Here is a 22,053-nt window from a genome sequence, read left to right on the forward strand (position 1 = left end):
AGAAGAATGCCTTGAAAGGCAGAATTAGCCAAATGGAAAAGGAGGTCCAAAAGACCACTGAAGAAAATACTACCTTAAAAATTAGATTGGAGCAAGTGGAAGCTAGTGACTTTATGAGAAACCAAGATATTATAAAACAGAACTAAAGGAATGAAAAAATGGAAGACAATGTGAAATATCTCATTGGAAAAACCACTGACCTGGAAAATAGATCCAGGAGAGATAATTTAAAAATTATTGGACTACCTGAAAGCCATGATCAAAAAAAGAGCCTAGATCTCATCTTTCAAGAAATTATCAAGGAGAACTGCCCTGATATTCTAGAGCCACACGGCAAAATAGAAATTGAAAGAATCCATCGATCACCTCCTCAAATAGATCCCAAAAAGAAATCTCCTAGGAATATTGTCGCCAAATTCCAGAGCTCCCAGATCAAGGAGAAAATCCTGCAAGCAGCCAGAAAGAAACAATTTGAGTATTGTGGAAACACAATCAGAATAACCCAAGATAGGGCAGCTGCTACATTAAGAGATCAAAGGGCTTGGAATTCGATATTCCGGAGGTCAATGGAGCTACGATTAAAACCAAGAATCACCTACCCAGCAAAACTGAGTATCATGCTCCAAGGCAAAATATGGATTTTCAATAAAATAGAGGACTTTCAAGCTTTCTCAGTGAAAAGACCAGAGCTGAGTAGAAAATTTGACTTTCAAACACAAGAATCAATAGAAGCATGAAAAGGTAATCAAGAAAAAGAACAAGAAAAAGAAATTGCAAGGGACTTACTAAAGTTGAACTGTTTTGTTTACATGCCTACATAGAAAGATGATGCGTATGATTCATGAGACCTCAGTATTAGGGTAGCTGAAGGGAATATGCATATATGTGTGTATATATATATATATGTATATATATACATATATATACATATATATATGTTTATGTATATATAAAAGTGAATGTGTATGTATGTATATATGTATGTGAATATATATACATAGAGAGAGAGAGTGGACACAGGGTGAGTTGAAGATGAAGGGAAGATATCTGAAAGAAATAAAATCAAATGAAAGGATGAGAGAGGAATATATCAAGAGAGGGAGATAGGGAGAGATAGAATGGGGTGGATTATGTCGCATAAAGGTGACAAGTTCTGTGGGAGGAGGGGAGAGGGCAGGTGAGGGGGGAATGAGTGAATCTTGCTCTCATCAGATTTGGCCTGAGGAGGGAATACCATACATACTCAATTGGGTATCTTACCCCACAGGAAAGAAGAGGGAAGAAGATAAAAAAGGGGGAGGATGATGGAGGGGAAGACAGAGGAGGGTAGAGGTAATCAAAAAGAAACACTTTGGAAAGGGGACAGGGTCAAGGGAGAAAATTCAATAAAGGGGGATGGGTTGGGAAGGAGCAAAATATAGTTAGTCTTTCACAACATGAGTATGGTGGAAGGGTTATACATAATGATACACATGTGGCCTATGTTGAATTGCTTGACTTCTTAGGGAGGGTGGGTGGGAAGGGAAGAGGGGAGAGAATTTGGAACTCAAAGTTTTAAAAACAGATGTTCAAAAACAAAAAAAAAGTTTTTGCATGTAACTAGAAAATACGATACACAGGCAATGGGGCGTAGAAATTTATCTTGCCTTACAAGAAAGGAAGGGAAAAGGGGATGGGAGGGGAGTGGGGTGACAGAAGGGAGGGCTGACTGGGGAAAAGTGCAACCAGAATATACACCATCTTGGAATGGGGGGAGGGTAGAAATGGTGAGAAAATTTGTAATTCAAATTCTTGTGAAAATCAATGCTGAAAACTAACTATATTAAATAAATAAATTTTAAAAAAAGAAAGATACTGTACATGGACAGTGAGCTAGGCCTAGAATTAAAAGAGGGGAAGCACTAGCTTGTCTTTGGACCATTGTATCATCCTTTTAATGACTTCAAGCATCTTCCTGAAACAGACTCATGTTCTTCCATTGATCCTGAATGGCTGTTTGTCATCGAAGAATTCAGTTTGAGAGTCACTCAAAGGGCAATGAATAGACACATGGTGAATGCAAATAGACTGCAACATATTTCTAAGGAAGAATTATACAAAAGAAATTATAAAAAGATCTCATCAGATAAGATGTATGACTAGAAGAGAATGTAGCAGATGAGAACAAGCGATAGAAAGGGTGAAAAGCCTATTTGTTCTCCACTGGTAACTATACAATGTCAAAAGACTAAAGGCAGCCCCCAAGAACACTGAGTATTTATTGAAGGACAGAGAAAGAAATAATCCAGGATAAGAAGAATGAAACAAATTGCAAACTATACCATTAAAGGGAGAATCCATACCTGTGAGTAACAGATTTCATTTAATATCAAAATTTAAAATTCATTCAAGTAGTCAACACCTCTCTTTCCAATGCATTTGAAATTATTCAATTTATAAAAACTTCTGAGAACTTTTCAAGGTACATATGCATTTTCCTGAATCCTACATTTTCTATCTTCTACAATGTGTATTCAAGGTTAGTTTTAAAACCATTTTCACACCAATAACCACCAACAGGTACCAACAGATGCCCCTTGGTCACCTCCAGAGAATATGCAGAAGCTGTCTGAGGTTAACATGGTTAAAATATAAAACTAATATTTTAACAGTATTTGAAATTTACCTTCAAAAATAAAGCATAGATTGTGCATTTTCTGCTTATTTAAAATCAATTAAGAGCTTATCTGTAATGAAACTCATTTCCTTCACTGTATTTGCAAATTAGGCCAAAAGAAAGTTGGGTTCTGTGATCCAATTCAATAAACACTTATTGAGAGCCTAGAATATTCAGGGTACTGCATTAGATCAGTGAGGGACAATACAAAGACAGAGAACATTAAAGACATTGTGGGACATTAGTATAATGAGATATTATATTGCAATTAAGCATGGCAAGTATAAGAAAAGTAAAAGACCTTTATCAAATAATGTGAAGTGGGAAAACAAGATTCAGAAGAATGGAGTATATGCAGTGATCAAAAACTAAGAATAAAGAGATAAATAGGATTTTTATTAAGCATTTACTATTTGCTAGGCATATGTAGGTAGCACCAGATAGTACTGTACCAAGTGCTACAGATACAAATGCAAACAAATAAGACAGTCCCTACCTTCAAGGAACTTATTCTAACAGGGGAAGATAGCACAAAAGAAGTGCTCCCTGGTGAGGAGTCTCCAGTAATCTGGAGATCTAGTTTTCAGCAAGATAAAGCAAAAGGCTTACATTGTCAGGGTCCTCAGAACCAGTGAGGTGAGGGAGAAGGAGAGTCAAGGTTGGATTCCAAATTTCTGATGGAGATATGTATCCTGAGGCAGCTAGGTGGATGCAGTGGACAGAGCACTTGCTCTGGAGTCAGGAGGACCTGCATTCAAATCCAGCCCCAGATGCTTACAAGCTATATGACTCTGGGCAAGTCACTTAACCCTGACTGCATCAAAAAAAAATATACACATCCCAATTAATTCATTTTGTATTGATATTTAATTCTAAGTTTCTAAAAAATTTAATTTTTTAAAAAATTGTAAAAAGCATTTCAAAATGTTTATAATCTAGTTGATATAGCTTAATAATGATGAGGTTGTCTGTACATAACATAGAATAACATATAATGTTTTCATCTCTGAAACAGAAAATTAGTTGTATTTGTGGCAAAATCTGTGAATACCAAATACCTTTCTGGTTCTTCAATGAAAAACACCATTATATAACGTATTATTAATAATAACTCTATATTTACTCTTGACAGCATTTGTAAACATTAAAATAAGGTTGATAGCCAAATCTGCCTCATTATATGTGAAAGGCACTAAGTCTCAATCCTAAAAGCAGTTTACTTACAATTCTTCCAATACCGGCTCAGATTTAGAAAGTGCTTTGCAGGTTACAAAATGTTTTCATTTCAAAAAAAAAATCTTATGACATAGATATGACAAGTGTTATTGTTCCCAGTTATAGAGTAAGCAGTTCAGAGAGCTTAGATGATTTACCTATGTCCAAAGCAAGTGTTAGGGCAAGCCTCAATCTCAGGCGGTGGACTAGTCCTGAGTCAGGTCACTCCTCTGGCAGTTTAAACGTAATATTGAAATGAGTTGAGATACTGGCGGGTCATTCAACAGTTAACATAAGGAGGTTTGCTTGGTCATAACGTAGAAAGGCTATTCGACCAGGATACAGCACTTAACTCAGATAGACATAACCTCACTCAGGCTCCATAGGGAGGGGATCAGCAGGGTAGGTTATGGTGACTGCAGGCCTTGGCACATCCACCAATTCTCTTTGTATGCACTTAGGCAATCAGGAAGCCACCAACACAGCCTACAGACAGCAGGAAGCTAGCTCTGTTAGCTGAGGAACACACTTGAGTCTTAGCCTGAATTCAGTTCTTGGAGACAGCTTCCTTTCATTTTAGGGAAAGAACTAATTCTAACCTATACATGAGAGCAGGGAACTCTGGTAGATATTAATGTCGTCACACAGGTCTGCTTCACTCTGAATTTCCCAAAGACCTGCCCAGTTTTTTAGAATCCAGGAGTCCCAAATGGACACAGAGGCAGCTTTGAGTAATAGCATCTAGCCAAATTTGTAAAGAGCAAATACCTTTCTGGTTCTTGAATGAAAAACACCAAAGAGGGCCCAAATAGTATTGATCAAAGTACCACCACCAACTTATAAGTAGATCTCTAGGGTTCAGTCTTCAGATTTGCTCTGTTCAAAGGTTTTACCAGTGATATTGATGAAAATATAGATGCCAAATCTTCAATTGATACCAATCTGGGAGAATCAAATGCTCAGTAGCTGAATTTCAACATGGAAGAATAATAGACTTGTTAAGAAGATTAAATCTTATATCAGGCCTGCACAACCTGCAGCCTGCCAAAGGACTTCAGTCAGTCCACAAAAAATATAGGAAAACATCCTCAACATTTTTCACAGGCTGCCCAAAGTCCTTTGGCAAGCCCGTGAGCCGTAAGCAGCCCACAGGGGCCCCAGGTTTTGCAGGCCTGGTATAAGTGTAAAATACTGTACATGGATGCAAAACAATCAACTACACAAAACATAGGGTAGGGAAGATAAATCTAGAGAGCAATTCATGTGAGAAAAATGTGGGAATTTTATTAAATTTCAAAATCAATATAAACCCACAGTGTCGTATGGTGACCAAGAGAACTAAAGTAAACCTAGGTACATCAATAGAAGCACTGTATCCAAATGAAGATGATGACAGTTTTATAATTTACTAATATATCTTATTGCGATATTTCTACCTTGGTCAAGTTATATTTGGCATATTGGAGTCAGTTCTGAGTCCAAATTTGAGGAAAGCCATTGACAAGCTGGAGTGCACATAGAGTAGGGCACTACACACAATGAAGTGACTAAAGATAATTCCAAATGAGGATCAACTGAAGGAAATGGGGATGTTTAGCTTAGAAAATAGATTCAGGGTGGGGGGCACAATTGCTGACTCTAAGTATTTGAAGAGCTGGTATGTGGGAAAGGCATTATAATTATATCCAATGGAGAGACATTACAGAAAGATAGATTTTGGCTCCATGTATAGGAAACTTCCTAATTACTAGACATGGAAAACAATGGAATAGACTGTTTTGAGGAGAATGGATGGCTTGTTGTGTTATGTTGCTAGAAGTGTTTGAAAAGAGACAGGATGACCATGTACAGCAGATGTTTTATGTATGGGTTGGACTAGTGAAAGCTTTGGAATAGATGACCAGTTAAGACCCCTTCTAATTCTTAGTTTCCTTGCTTATCTATCATTCACCTTTGTCATTTCATCTTTCCTAACATTTGCATTTTTCCATTTGCTTATTGTATGGATTGTTATTTATCATTTATTAATATTGCTTGAACCTAGCTTTATGTGCCTAGAAAATTGTCTGATCCAAAAGCTTATTGTAGAAGTCAAGCTGACCTCCGAGATGCTCCAGGGAAGTCAGATGGTTGAAAGGAATGTTTAGATCCCACCCAGTGCTGGTTTTGGGTTCCCTCAGGTCTTGTTTTGAGTCCAACCAAAGCTTGTATCCTGGGTTCCCCAAAACAGATTGACTTATCTGCTGATATACATTTCAAACTGCCTTTCTCTTGGAGACTACCTACTTCTTATGTGAGGTCAATCAAACAAATGCCCTTATACCTTTGTCTGAACTCTATATAATGCAACCTCACAAAGACTTGTGAAGGGAGTCAAATCTTTTTCTCTATCTCTCCCAGTCTCTGTATCTCTGACTATGTCTTTTTCTGTGTGTCTCTCTGTCTCTCTGCCTTTCTCTCTCTCTGCCCCCTGCCTTCCTCTCACCCTCCCTCCCTCCCCCTTCCTCACAGTCCCTCCCTCTCCTTCCATGTCTCTCTCTCTCTCTCTCTCTCTCTCTCTCTCTGTCTCTCTCTCTCTCCCCCCACCCTCCCTCTCTCTTTCCCCACCCATGATTTTATAAATTCCTCTCTAAGACTATTTCAGATTCTGGGTTTGTTCTCATGAACAGCATGTGTAATCGAATCAAGCAATCATTTAATAAGTGAATGTTATATGCAAGATAGGTAATATAGTAAAGTAGATAGACAGCTGTCCTCATCAGGAAGAGTAGGGTTCAAATCCTACCTCAGATACATACCAAATGGGTAACCTTAGGCAGACATTTGCTGTATTAGTGCTCCAGGCAAGTCTAGGGCTGTAAATTGCAGAGAAGTTGCTAAGTTGCCAGGGCAGAGTTTCTTATCTCAGAGCTCCCTATACAAATGAAATCACAGGTTAGATAAAAATAACTTTTAAATTATGTGCAAGCTACTGAGCTAGACCACAGAGACACAAAGACAACATAAATCTGTATAGATCCTTAAATTTTCAAGACTCCCCCTCAGAAATCCATATACTAGTAGTTTTTCTATGTCTCTTTAAAGTGAGGGTAGGAAAAGTAGGAATAATTTAGGGAAACTCTTGCTGGGAGGAAAGGCAATGGACCTCATAATTTCTCAAGATCTTTCCCTGTCATTAATTAATCCTTAGTAGCTGATTCTGAAACCATTTAAAACTCAGCCATCCTGGTTAAACTGATATTGTCCTGCCACCCCTTTAATTGTCTAGGGGTGGAAATTGCTCATTTAAAAAAATAGTGCTTTATTTGAATCTCATAAAATTTTTGAATCTTATAAAACTTGATCAGAAGCAGAGTTTCTTCTTTACCTTTTGTGCTGCTTGGTATTCTTCCTAAGTAAAAGATTAGCTCAAACCGCATCTATGTTGGAATAGTTCTATGTTACCATGGGAATAACCAGAAATAAAAGCAATGTGATGATGCAGTACAGCCTCTCAATTAGAGCAGGGAATGAGATCTAAGGAGCAATATCTTCCAAATTATAAAGCATGCTATGGGAAAAACTAATTTTTAGCACATTATTTCTGGGCAGGGTAGTTTTCTTTCTCACTCAGTTTTGAAAATCAGGCTTTTCTGCAAAGTTATAGAGAAGAATAATTTAAATTACATTAGAAGTTTTAAATAGAAACAAATACTGTGGTGTGGGAGTACAATGGAAAGCACACAGGACTTGGACTTGAGAAAGTCCCAATTCTGCCATCTTACAAATTACATGACCTTAGCCAGTTGTCAATCCTTGGAGCTCTAGCTTCTTCATTTGTTTGATACAGATAATAATACTTGTACTATGCTGTACACGATAAAGCAATATACAAGAAATAAAGAATTAGTGACGCATGCTCAGACCAACTGAGATGGAGGTACACATGTGGGAGAGACCAGGGACCTATCTCTGGGAGAAGACATTCTTCTTAGCCTAGCACATAGACAGAAGCAATCATTTTCCATTAGCTGCATAGCCCAAACTGTCTACTCTTCAAAGCACCCTTCTTGCCTCCTCTATAAGCCTACATCACCAAACTGGTACCCAGTAGTCATTCATTCCACCAATCAGAGGGCAAAGGAGAGAATGCAAGAAAAGGAACATGACACCTAGCTTGTAATGGATTCCATAAGCTTTAATTTGTCCACTAGTTCCTCTGGTTTCTCAATATCTCTGCCTCTCCTACCTGCACTGTTTACCAGGCACCCAGCTGGGACAGACTCAGGCCTTTTACTTCCTCCTATTATAAAGGAGGTGCCTGCATTTAATAAATATCGGTTGACTGATTGCATTACTCTTTACAAAAAGCACCACTTTAATGGATTTTACTACTACTGAATGCTTCAGAGATGCATTGGAAAGAAACAAAATAACAAAGGGAAACTATATGCGTATTTCTACAGGGAACTAGGTCTTATCCCTTCATTTTTATTTTTGCAATTCAACATTTATTAAGTCCCTACTACGTGAAATGCACTTGGCTAAACACTGAGTACCCAAAGACAGATAGGAAACTTATTATTCGGGTTCTTAAAGGATAGACATGATACCAAGATGAATAAATACAAAGCATACAGGAAGTAGCCTTTATAGCTTTGAGTCTCCCTTTCTCCTTTGCCTAAGTCTCTTCTTCCAGGTAGTACCTCAGAATTGTTTTAATTTGCATTTCTACAATCAATAGTGTACCCAGAATCAATCTGATTCAGTCTCTTTTTAATATCTTTCCATGGGTTTGTTTGTTGTGGTGAGAGGGTGATTATTTAGAAGTGAAGTAGTTATTCCTTCATTTGAAGAAGGAAGCAGAATACAAATTCCTTCCTTTTCCCCCAACTCAGATCTTAAGAACCCAGCAGAACACTCAAAACTCTAGAGAATGACAATAGACATTAAGTGAAGAATTCATTTATATTCAGTAGGACTTCTAGACTGGTACATTAACCCTTCCTACTGTTTCAGGAGCAAACATTATCTTACATCATTCCTCCAAAAGAAGGCAGATGATTTTTTTTTCTTTGTAGGAGCTACCGTTCAAAAAGTCTAGTATGTTCTCCCTCCCTCTCTATCTCTACTTCCCTGGCTTCCTTCAGGTTCCCAAATCTTAACTTCTATAGGAAGTCTTTCCCAATCCTTTTAAATTCTAGTGCCAATCCTCTGCTTATTGTTCAGATTTATTTTACAAAGAGTTTGTTTGTATAAAGTTATTTGCATGTTGTCTCCCCCATTGGACTGTGAGCCTGCGAGGGCAGGACTGTCTTTTGCCCTTCTTTGTATCTCTAGCACTAAGCACAGCATCTGGCACAAAATAACCACTTATTATTTTTGGTATATACTGACTGATTGACATTGTTAGTAAACAAGTAGAAGACTGGTGAACTATAAGGATGGGGTGGAAGGGCCCTCCAGTTGATCCTTCCAGTTGTAGGAAGACTCCCTCTACAACTTCTAACTGCTGTAGGACAGCTAAAGAGGAAAGCAAATGATTTTTTTCTCCACTTAATAGTATTTTATTTTTTTTCCAATTACATGTAAAGATAGTTTTCAACATTCACTTTTATAAGATTTTGATTTCCAAATTTTTTCTCTCCCTTCCTTCCTCCCCTCCGCAAGATGGCAAGCAATTTGATATAGGCTATGCATGTATAATCATATTAAACATATTTCCATATTAGTCATGTTGTGAAAGAAAAATCAGAACAAAAGGGAAAAACCATGAAAAAGAAAAAAAGAGAAAATAGCATGCTTCGGATCTGCATTCAGAACTCCATAGTTCTTTCTTTAAATGTGGATAGCATTTTCCATCATGAATCTTTCGGAACTATCTTAGATCACTGTATTGCTAAGAAGCACTAAGTGTATCAAAATTGGTCATTGCATAGGGTTGCTGTTACTGTGTAAAATGTTCTCCTAGTTCTGCTCACTTCACTCAGCAAATGGCTGCAATTCTGGTGGGGTGTGTGGAAGCAACCAAATATTCAAGGGGGCAGTGTAGAGTAGTGGTAGTACCTCTGAGTCAGAATTACCCAGTCAAACCCTAGGCAAGTCACTCAAGCTCTCTGTGACCTTATGGGACTCTCTGAGACTATCATTTGCAGAACCAGTGCCCATTGGTAGAAGGAGTTTTCTCACAATGAATGCTAGAGCATTATAGCAGCATCACAGACCATCATGAGAAATATGGAGGCTTAGGTGTATGAAGGCTACAATACCATGGCACTTACCATGAAACTCTGTTATATGGGCATTGTGGTTCGAAGGAGGTATTCATAGGTGTTTATCTTTGTCAGGTTGTGGCTTCCTTGTTAGTACCCTCAACCCCAGCATATACTAATATGGAATGAAAAAAAATGAGTGCAATAGGATGAAATTCTGTCTAGTGAAACTTACCTGAATTTTGGCACAGGTAAGTTTCCTTCCATTTCCTTTTCCTCAACAAGTATATGTGTGTATAAACAATGGGTGGGGACACCAGGCAATTTAACGGAAGCCAACATAAAGAAAAAGCAAGCAGGCAATAAGAACATAGCTATGACCCTACAGTGGAACAACATGGGTCCAGACATTATTCTAGTGTCCTCTCCTTCCCCAAGAAGCTATTTTAACCAACACAAAGGCTCATTATCCATACAGAAGGGGTGGAAGAGCTTTCTATACTATAGTATGACCAACTATGGACTGCGACCAAGGCATATCTTAGAGGTCCTTTATGCATTCTCTCTACCTCTACCTCCTTCCCATTCAGTCCATGAAAGTTTTAGGCACAGCAGGATTAAAGGATAAAAATGGCCATCTACATATCACACTTAGGGAATTGACTTAGGTACCTGGAGAAAATGTGGGTCCTTTGTATGCTTTCTAAGCCCTGACACAAGACACAATAGAGTCCAAACTAATTGCTACTGCTGCAGGTGCAATGATAAAAATGAGAAAGGAGTCTGAATGCTATTTATTTGAAAATAGGGTCTTTAATGGGTATTACTTCTACTTTTCCACTCATCATCGAACAGCTCTATTTTAGCCATTTCATAATAACAACTGACATTTGCATAGAACTTTAAGGTTTGCAAAGCATTTTATATATATATATCTTCTCTAATCCACTCAACAACTACGAACTGCAGATGAGGAAACTTAATCTCCCAGAGGTGAAATTACTCGCTCTTGATAATCCTCTGAAAACAGTAGGATTCAGAAGCCAACCATTTTTTACTTAAAGTCCACTAATTTTTTTACTCTCTGCTATTGTAGGATTTACTGCTTTTTCCCACAGGAAAATACATACATACAAACATACATGCACACACATATACATATACACATACATACAAAATTAGGTGTTACTAATGATTCTCCGAAAGTTGCATTTCTCAGGCTTAAGATGTTCTTCTTCTCTGGGGCAAGAAATTAATCTTCTAGAAAGTTCTATTATTACTTAAATTCCACTTCTTTTTCTTTGACCTCTAATTTCCTTCCCCACAGTCCTGAACAAGCATTCAACTCTCTGAAGTCAAAGAGAGGGCTCAGTTTCAGCAAAGGAGAGCTTCAGAAGGTGGTAGTCAGAGTTTAGAGGAACTAGGAACTAGAAATGTACCACAGGTTGAATGATAACTTTGATTCTTAAGTCAATTCTTCTTGGGACCTTAGCAGTTTTGGCTCCCTCTTCTAGACCACTGAAAAGATGAAATGCCTCCAGAACCAAGTGACTAACAGAATAGAGAAATGGTATGCTGAGGTGGAAGGAGTCATGGGAGACATGGATTATGAACCTGTTATCTTGCCTCTGATATTTATTCTATTTATATGACTTTAAGGGAACAAGTATTTATTAAGTATTTATATGTGTGTAGACATATATATATGTATATATACGTATTTATATGACCTTAAGGAAAGGAATAAGTATTTATTAGGTAAATATTATCTCATTTGATCCTCACAACAACCCTGTGAGGTGATGCTATTATAATTTTGGAGTGGAGGAAACCAAAGCAGTTAAAGGTTAAGTGACTCGCCCAAGGTCACACAGCTAATGCATATCTGAGGTAGCATTTGACTCAGGTCTTCATGCCTGTAGGCCCAGTGCTCTATCTACCATGCCACCTAGCTGCCCCAACCTAAACCTTACTTTCTCAGATCTTCAGTTTCTTCATCTATAAAATAGATTAGCCATAGCACTTAAAGGGCTATTTATTATAAAGCATTTTATTTATTATAACTATTTATTTATATATATATATAATTATTATGAAGGATTAAATGAGATAATGTAGGTAAATATATGCAGAAATGCTAATTATTATTTAGTAGCTGTGGAACTATCAATTTCAATACCTATGATCTTGGTAAAATGATATTTGTACCACTTGCTTCAAAGAGAGGTTATGAGCCAGGGATTTGTAAATTGATAACGACTTCAGAAATGCAATTCGTTATTATTATTTGAATTATGCAAGTATCTCTAAAGAACCAGAAAGATGTGTCAGATAAGGTGAGCTGAAGAAGCTGAAAGTCCCAAAAGGTTATTATTGTAGTGGAAGGAGCTACTAAAAAAATTTATGGATATTCCATTTTAATGGCAATCATTGAATTACCATTGGATTATAGCAGCACATTGACAGCAATGAATGAAGCCCTTGTTAATAGTAAATGAAATCATTGTGGTCAGTGAGTTGTAGAAAATAAATTAATTATAATAATAAAGTCCAAAATGTGTTAGCAGAATTTTCCAAATCTAATTTTTAAAGCAAATTGTCCCTGAGACAGTGAAAAAGTTTCCCAACATGCTTTCTGCATTCATTTTTTAACTTTTTAGACCCTTAACTAATTCACTGCTGAAAGTCTTACCTACTGGCTTTTCCTGATTGATGTTTCACAACACATTCATTTTCCTGAAGGGATCACCTTTGCAACTCCTCCCAGTGTTGGCTTCTCCCTCTTTCATGCCCCTCCACCCTCAATAAACCAGGAAAAAGTAGAGGCATACTCCCTCCTACTTGTCAGTGCCACTTTCTGACCCTCCCAATGCCATTGCCAACTCAGCAGTCTCTCCTCCTGTATCCACGCACCTCTATCACCCTGTCCAAATCATGATTGCCATCATTTGCCAACCACTAATTCTCATTTTACTTTTTAATAGCTCTAGTTGTTAGGCAGTTTTCCCCCTTACATCAATCCTAAAGTTGTCTCTGTTGGGGAACTCTCTCAACCTCCTGAGAGAGGCATAGCTGTCAGCAAGAGTCCAATGACTGTGGGTTGGCCAGGAGGCCAGACTGAAAGTAAAGAGATTGGCACGCTAAGGAAACTACTCTGGCTAATGCAAATCCAGATTCCTGGGGTATAAATTCAGTTTTTATGAACCTTCAGACCTGCTCAGAGCACACAGCCAATAAGCAACATACTGGGGCAATTTATTATAGAAAAGTAAAGCATTTCACAGGAGAGGAAGGGGTAGAGAAAGACACGGATCAATAGAAGAAGAAAAGTGGAGTATTTAGAAAGCAACTGATAGGATTTATTATTGGAATAAGAAAATATTATCAAGGGCAGAAGACAAGGGGAAGAAAATAAACACTTTTATAACTGCAGAAGCAGTCCTTTTAGGCAAAATCACAGAGTCTCTTATCCAAGGACAGCAAGTAGTTATTGTCGTTGTGGTTGTTGTTATCGTTTGTATTTTGTTCTCCAAGAGAGCCAATGACGTCATGTTGGGATCAAGGTACAGTGTGTTTGACTGTGGCTGATCAGTCCAATATAAGCTCAGAAAGCTCTACCAGGTTAGGCACAAATAGTCTGTTTGAACATTTGGGATGGAGAATGTCTCTAGATTTGCACATCTAATGTTTCCTTTGTGCTACTGCAATTCTGCTTTGCTCTCAGAGCATCTTAGGGAAGGAGACCATTCTTGCATAGGAGTTGATTGGGGTTTTAATATTAGGCCACCAGGTTGCTGGAAATTTTTATATAATAAGTCCATCCAGATATAGTGAAATGAGTGTGGTTCCCATTTTCTTCCCACACCTCCTTATAACTTTCATCTGTGGCTCCTAGTTCTGCCTTCTAGGTCCAAGAAAAACAACTCTAATCCCTCTTCCAAGTAAGAGCACCAGATATACCAGAAGATAATAATCATGCTCACACTTCCTTCTCTAGAAGTTTGCTAGCCATCCCTATGTGCTAAAGGCTATCTGCCATTATTTATGCAGATGCATTTTGCTGAGGAGGAAAGAGCAAGTTCTTTGACACTGGAGGGGCCAGCATTCCTCTCCATATCCCCTTTGTCTATTGTGGTGTCTAGAGTATGGTTAGTGCAGCTCATGGTATAGAGTAAGCTTCTGATATATGGGTATTGAATTGAATCTAATTGATGGGTAGCCTTCTACCACAAGTTCTTTACTACATGTAAAGGTTGCTATCAGGACTGGCTATAAAGGGTTATGCATGGTTTTTATAATCCTACATGTGTTTAAATTGAGCAGCGCTCATTAATTACTATTTGCCCAGGGTTTTGCTAGATGCTATAGGGGATACAAAAGAAATAAAATAGATGATCCACATTGGGAGTAACAGTTGATACCACTACCATTTGGTAGAAGACTTATACCCACAAAGTAACGAGAGAACAACACAAGGTCCTTGCTGTGTGTGTGTGTGTGTGTGTGTGTGTGTGTGTGTGTGTGTGAGAGTGAGTGAGAGAGAGAGAGAGAGAGAGAGAGAGAGAGAGAGAGAGAGATGCAAGTCAAAATGTGCTCTAGGAAGCCAAGCCACCCCAGCATTTGAATCTTAGCTTTGCAACTTCCTGTGTGACTTTGGGAAAATCACTTATCCTCTCTGGGCCTCAATTTCCACACCTGTAAAATGAGGACTTGTTTGTGTAGCAGTCTTTGCTTCCCTCCAGAAGGAGGGCACTTATGGAAAAATTCAGAAGACACAGAGCTCTTGATCAGACTGAGCTCTTTATTAACAGAAAACTTTATGAGAAATAACCCAATAAAAATAATTTTAAAATAATCCTTCAGAGCACCATGTTAAAAACAATCACATCTACTCTATGGGATTGTTACCTACTTACTGCTTCTTTTATAACAGATGATTTGATATTCTCACAGAACATATAAAATAATATCTTACAATTTCGGGTTCTGCCAATCAGCCATGTGGAAAGTTCCCAAATACCCTGTCCTCTGCTTTCTTCTCTGCCCAGTCGTTTTTCCCAGGGTATCCTTGGAGGGATGGACTTTAATCTAGAGCTATTCCTTATCTAATTAAGGTTGTTTTCCTCATCTGAAGGACAGGAGGCAGCATTGACTGCTCTCTGACCTCTCCCCCTCTGGTTTGGTGAAAAGTGATTCACCCTGAAATACTAAATATATTTAATTTGCAGTAGCATCTTGCTGCCCACTTGACTTCTGTCTTAGCAAATCAAGAAAAGTTTTGAGCAGTTTATTCATGCATCTCCTCTTTTAATGTGCAAAAGTACTTTAGGCCTCCTATAGATGTTGTATCCAAGCACTGCTGCTGCTGTTACCCTTTCTCTGTCTCTAGTAGTAGTGTCTTTCAGTTGGAACATTTTTGTTGTTGAGTTGTTTCAGTCATATCCAAGTCTTTGTGACCTCAATGCTTGGCACATGAGTGGTTTGCCATTTTCTTCTCCAGCTCATTTTACAAATGAGGAACTGATACAAACAAGCTTAAGGGACTTGCCCAGGGTCACACAGCTAGTATGTGTCCAAGGCCAAATTTGAACTCAGGAAGATGAGCCTTCCTGATTCCAAGCCCAGTGCTCTATCCACTGAGCCACCTAGCTGCCCTTACACAAAATATCCTCACTTCAAATGCTATCCTCGGAATTTATCTGCAGACAGGTCATGTGAAAACACAGCACATTCATAAAAAGCAGTACGCATATACACACGCACACCCTGAACCAGCATACACATATATCATTCAAGGCAATGAATATGTAAGGCAGCTCAAAACCTGGTATGTAGATGAGTTAGTGGATAGAACACTGACTTTGGAGTCAGGAAGAGCTGGGGGATGCAAATCCTGTCTCAGACCCAAGCTATATGACTCTGGGACAAGTCTCCCAACCTCTTGGTTCCTCAACTTCCCCATTTGTAAAATGAGGATAAAAATACCATTTCCTTTCCAGGGTTGTTGTGAGGATAAAATAAGAAGATATTTGCAAAGCACTTAGCAATCCTTAAAGGATGTATAAAATTAGGATATCATTATTAGGTTTGTTGCCAGCTACACTGCATGAGAGAGACAGGGAGGGCCTGGAGTAAAGCATTAGAGGAAATTAGTCGTTATACTTTGTAGTTGCTCTGGCTAGCCTTGTTTGTTGGTTTGGCATCATTGCCTTCCCTCATGTATTAACTTGCAGAGTAAGACCCCGAGGATCTTGAAGGACTGAAGAAAACCTTGATTTCCCAGACTGTTCTACTGCTCCTTTCCTTAGTATACTACTTCATTATATGTATTTGCTTTGAACGAATTGTGTCCTCTGGCTGGCTAGTAAAAGTTAGCATTATCAGTGGAGCTCATGAGCTATGGTTTTGAGTGACTTTGGAGCCACAGGCTACTTTGAGCCTATAGTAGCTTTTCTAAGCATCTTGCATGAGAGACACCCACAGGTGCTTTAAAAAATTCTCTAATCCTGTGAAAATACATTTTCCCTATTCTAAAATTTATTCACTTTAGAATTATTTTATTTGTATCATGTGTGTGTGTGTGTGTGTGTACACAGCAAGGGCTGCCTATCCCCAACACGTAGCATAGGAATATCATTCTGTGGCTCAAAAGAAGGCAGACCAGACGTCTCTAGCCTCTTCTCTGAGGAAGACTTTAATTCCTGTCACGAGTGGAAGCAGGAGGTTGGAGCCAAAAGTTCAGCTACTCTGCTCTCCTCAGAGAGAGGGTGTACCAGGCTAGAATTTTACCTGTCTGATCTCTTGAATATTATTAGTGTAGGGGATGTGGTTTTCAGGTTCAAGTTACCTGCTAATTGTTTCAATAATGGGGGAAACAGGACTCCAAGCTTTATAGTCAAGGATTGGTTCCCCGCCACCACCAAATACTAACTCCACAATGGAACACACATAGTAATTAAGTGAGAAACCCCTTTATCCAAATCCACAGCAAAAAGAGAAAATCAGAGAAAATACACATAGAGATAGACAGCAGACATTCAAAGTGAAGGAGCTTTCCCACTGGGAGGGAGGTAACTCAACTTATCTAAGAGAGAGTCTCTGATCTCACCCAGGGAAAACTTCCCCAAAGTTTCTAGCGCAGCAAGCTGGGGAGAGAGACATAATGGAGTTCACCAGATGTTCTCATGTTGACTTCTTCCTGGAGTCTTTTCCTTCAGCAACCTGAAGTGGGTTCTCTCTGAAAGCTGGAAGCCAGAACTACCCAAAGAGATCTGAAGATTCAAAGCAGCGAAAAAGTCTCAAGAACTCTCCAGTCTTTTGCTCTCACATACTTCACTCTGCCCCTCAAAAAAAAGGCACAGGGGCATTGATCTGGACCAATAAGGAGAGAGTCTCTCTTCCTACCCTCAAGGAGCTTAGGTTCTGATGGGGGGTTACATTCTAAGTCAACATGTATATAACTAGGTATATATTAGACATATACAGAGTAAGGCTGCTAGGTGGTACACTGGATAGAGGACTGGGCTTGGAATCAGGAAGACTCATCTACCTGAGTTTAAATCTGGTCGTAGATATTTGCTAGCTATGTAACCCTGAGCAAGTTACTTATTCCTGTTTGTCTCAGTTCCTCATCTGTAAAATGATCTGGAGGAGGAAATGACAAGTCACTCCGATATTATTGCCAGGAAACCTCTAAATGGGATCACAAAGAGTCAGACATGACTGAACTACAAACAACAACAACATACAAGTAAATAGATGGTGGACTCTAAGGAGAAGGCACAAGCATCTAGGGAGACCAGGAAAGGCAGGCTATGGAAGGTGGGATTTGAGTAGAGGCTTGGAATGAGCCACTTCATTATTGCATATAAATATGTATACAAAATTTAATTTATTTAACAAAGTATATCTAAGTAATAATATTTCATATTTATATATGGTTTTAAACTTTGCAAAGCACTTTACATATATTAACTCATCTGATGGAGGTTTCCCCTTAATCATCACTTTTTTTAAAACTGAAACATTTGAATAACTATCATTGCAATCTTTTCCCTAGATTTTATTGTGCATAAGTGCAAACTCTGTAGTCTGGAATAGGCAACAAAGTCAGTCAATGTGAAATATCTCTTTATCTCCATTTCTATTGCTGTGGTGGATGAAATAGCCAACACAATGCGGGTGAACAAGTCTTGACCTTTCCGTCAGAAAACTAGTTTTACTCTTGCTCCTATCACTTACTATTTGCCAGCCGAGGTCTTCATCTTGAAGTCCCACTGCCACAGAGTCTTCAATTCATTTCACCTCACCATACATGAGGCTATCAGGTGATATCATCCATAGGTGCTTGACCACCTTATCCAGAATGTGGAAATTCCTATATTTGACCACAATCTCCTACAATTCCAACTGTTCCCATTCCTCTTTCCTCATTAACCATTTTGTTATTCTCATCATAACATCTAATCATGCCAAGGTTATCCGTTGCATCCTGGGCCATTTCCAGTCATCTTGACTTTTGTCCTGCCACTGAAATTTGATGACTCTGGAAGATAGAGTGAGGCTGATGACTTTGTACAACTCTACCTCACTTAAATCCAATTCATGCAAAGTCAAGATATCATCCATGATATCATTGGTACTCTTCAAAAATGAAGGACAAACAACAACAAATCAAAAGCACCTGAAACATTTTCTTCTACTTGAAATTGCTCAATATATATTTTACATTTATCTACTTTTGTGCATACAATAATCCCTAGTACAATGTAACCCTGAGGACAGGGAGACCTTTCATTTTTATCTTTGTATCACCAGCACCTACTACTGTGCCTTCCACACAACACATTCTTCCTAAATCATTAAATCAAATGCATAGCTTTTTTGCACTGATGTGATGCATTTACAAGGACTTAGAATAGAAAATCTTCCAGGGGTGTTTACATTTTAATAAAAGACTGAAAAACTCTATATATAAAAGGTCTAATCTCTAATGGTGGAATTAAGGGTATGATACATGAGCTCCAAAAACTCAAAGCTATTTAGTTATTCCTTTTGTCTCCTTATTGATCTTTGAGGAAACATGAGACACATACTAACAATCCAAAGAGTTAAGATGAAACAGATCTATTTCTGTCTAAATGAATTTTTGGGGGGTTGGGGCTTTAAACCTCCCAAAATCAATCCAAAAAGAGAAACTTCATTCCCAAGGTTGATTCTATAGCCAGAAGCATGGAGATTAAACCTCCTGATTCCTCAAAGGTGGGGGAATCCCCTTTCAGAGAGGATCTGATTCATGGCTTGAGGTCTTCTCTCAGGGAAGAATGACCACTGTTGGATCAAAGCAGGCCTGACCTGACTATTCACAGAGTTGGGCTCAGACACTAAACATCTCTGACCAAAAGCATCCTTTAGCCTGACCTGAGAGCTGATAATAAGTAAAAATGATACTTGCCAAAAAAAAGTTTCAGTCCTGGTTCTGCCCCATGCTTTTCTAAGGGATAATTCACATCTTGAGCGACTTTTAAAAACATTTTTTAAAAATTTTTTCTTGATTTTTAAAAATTATTATTTATTTAATATATTTAGTTTTCAGCATTGATTTCCACAAGTTTGAATTACAAATTTTCTCCCCACTTCTACCCTCCCCCCCACTCCAAGATGGCATATATTCTCATTGCCCCATTCCCCAGTCAGCCCTCCCTTCTGTCACCCCACTCCGCCCCCCCCCATCCCCTTTTCCCTTCCTTTCTTGTAGGGCAAGATAGATTTCTACGCCCCATTGCCTATATATCTTATTTCAGAACGTAAGATAGATGTGAGGTGAAAATATTTGACCACCTGAAGCAAAATACAGTTGAGACCGAACTCTCTTTTAGTGAGAAAGAAGTAAGGAATGGGCTTTCCTGAACTAGGGCAGCTACATTTAAGAATTAATTGGTTTTATAGACTTCATTAATATAAAAGGTGAAGCACTAATGATTTCCTCCTAATGTGGTAACAAAGTGCCAGGAGCTTTTTAAATCTGCCCTTTTGATTGACCTTTTCACACAGTTCTCCAGAGGAAACTGGTCCCCCAACAGCCTGTGACTGGGGAAGCCTCCTAAAGAGGGATCTTAGAGTTACGCATTCCAGGCTGTGTAATTGTGACTGATCTTTGGCTTTCTCTCACTGAAGGGACAAAATGACATTAATGGAGAACATTCAAAGTAGCTTAGAAAACTTGTGACTGAGCCATAAGCCCCATCCTCTCCTTACCCACCTCCCAATATGAAGCTGAAAGTGTTCTCATGCTCTTCTAAAAATCCTAGAGCACCTTCTCTGGAGCTTTCCTTGCCCTGCTCCCTTATATGGGGGTATCTTATAACCCCCAGAAGAATGAAAGCTCTTTGAGAGGATCACTGTATCAACCAATCACAGGGATTTATTAAGTGCTTACTAAGTGCCAGTCACTGTGCTAAGCCCTAGGGATACAAAGAAAGAGGGTAGGGAGGGGCAAGACTCCTGCCTCAAGGAGCTTATATTCTGATGGGGGTTACATTCTAAGTTCACCTGTATATAACTGGGTATATAGAAGAAATATACAGGATAAATGGAAGGCGGTCTCTAAGGAGAAGTGACTAGCATCCTGGAGAGACCAGGAAAGGCAGATTGTAGAAGGCAAGATTTGAGTAGAGTCCTGAAGTGAGTCAGGGAAACAAAGATGAAGAACATTCTTGGTAATGTATCCCAAGTTCCCAGCATGGGTCCTTCCTAGCATATAGTAAGTGTTTTATAAATACTTGTTGATTGACTGACAAAGACATGGGCACGGGAGATGGCATGTCAGAGGGAAGAGGTGGGGAGACAGCAGATAGGCCAATATGTCTATACCATAGATCTAGAGCTAGAAGGGAAATCAGAGGTCACCTCATTTGACCCTTTCATTTTACACAGGAGGAAACTGAGGCCCAGAATGGTTGAGAAACTTGCCCAAGGTAGTATATCAGAGCAAGGACTTTTAACTCAGATCTGATGGATCAACATAGATTGATCTTTCCTTTATATTGAAGGATTAGAGAGAAGGCATCATTTTTGTCTTTGTATTGCTTTCACCAAGCACTTAGTAGGTGCTTAATAAATGAGTGCAGAATGAATATGTGAATTAATGAATGACAAAATTGCCAATTCCTCCCCTTTGCTTAAAGATTGCTTACATTCATTGTTCAATGAAGTGGATTTTAAATGTTAACAGGCTTACAACCTGGTTTTGACAAAAAAGATTTTAGATTGAGTTGACTTGGGGTTTAGGAATGCATTGCCCAATTCATTTTGACAGGTTTGGGTTTTGTACCCACTCCTTCAGGTGTTTGAGTTTGTCAGGTGATTGTTTTGCCATCACAAAGATGCCAGAGGTATACATAGCTTAATAATCTGGATATTAAAGCTAATTTTCTCATAACCTCAAGAAATGCTCTATTTAACATGCTATTTTCTTTTAAATCTGTGATATCTAAGGGTAGTCAGCCAGTTTACTACCATTTATTTAATGTCTTTTGTATATAGAATGCAGTTCAAAGCAACCAGGAAAAAATGATGGAAAGGGAGAGACTAATAGAAAGAAAGAGCACAGTAAAAGCGGATTGCACATATTTCAAAGACCTGAAGAATATTGTTTTTACTTATCAGTCAATGAACATATGTTTACTAAGAACCTAAGTGCAAGGCACTCAGGGATATGTGAGATACAAAGATGCAAAAGTCCCTTACCTCAAAGCATTAGAGGAAGTATAGGTACACATAAGAAATGGATAATGAGGTTTTCCCCCCTGAATCCTTCATATTAGTAATTTCTTACAGCAGAATAAAATAATTCCCATGCATTGATAGGGTGATAATCTCCATTTTGTTTCCAGTAACTTGATTGTTTTTGTAGTTTGGTCATTTCAGTCATGCCCAACTCTTCATGACCCCATTTGTGGTTTTCTTGGCAAAGATATTGGAGTGGTTTGA

This window comes from Trichosurus vulpecula, chromosome 2, assembly GCF_011100635.1.
Source record: "Trichosurus vulpecula isolate mTriVul1 chromosome 2, mTriVul1.pri, whole genome shotgun sequence".
NCBI classification, from domain to species: domain Eukaryota; kingdom Metazoa; phylum Chordata; class Mammalia; order Diprotodontia; family Phalangeridae; genus Trichosurus; species Trichosurus vulpecula.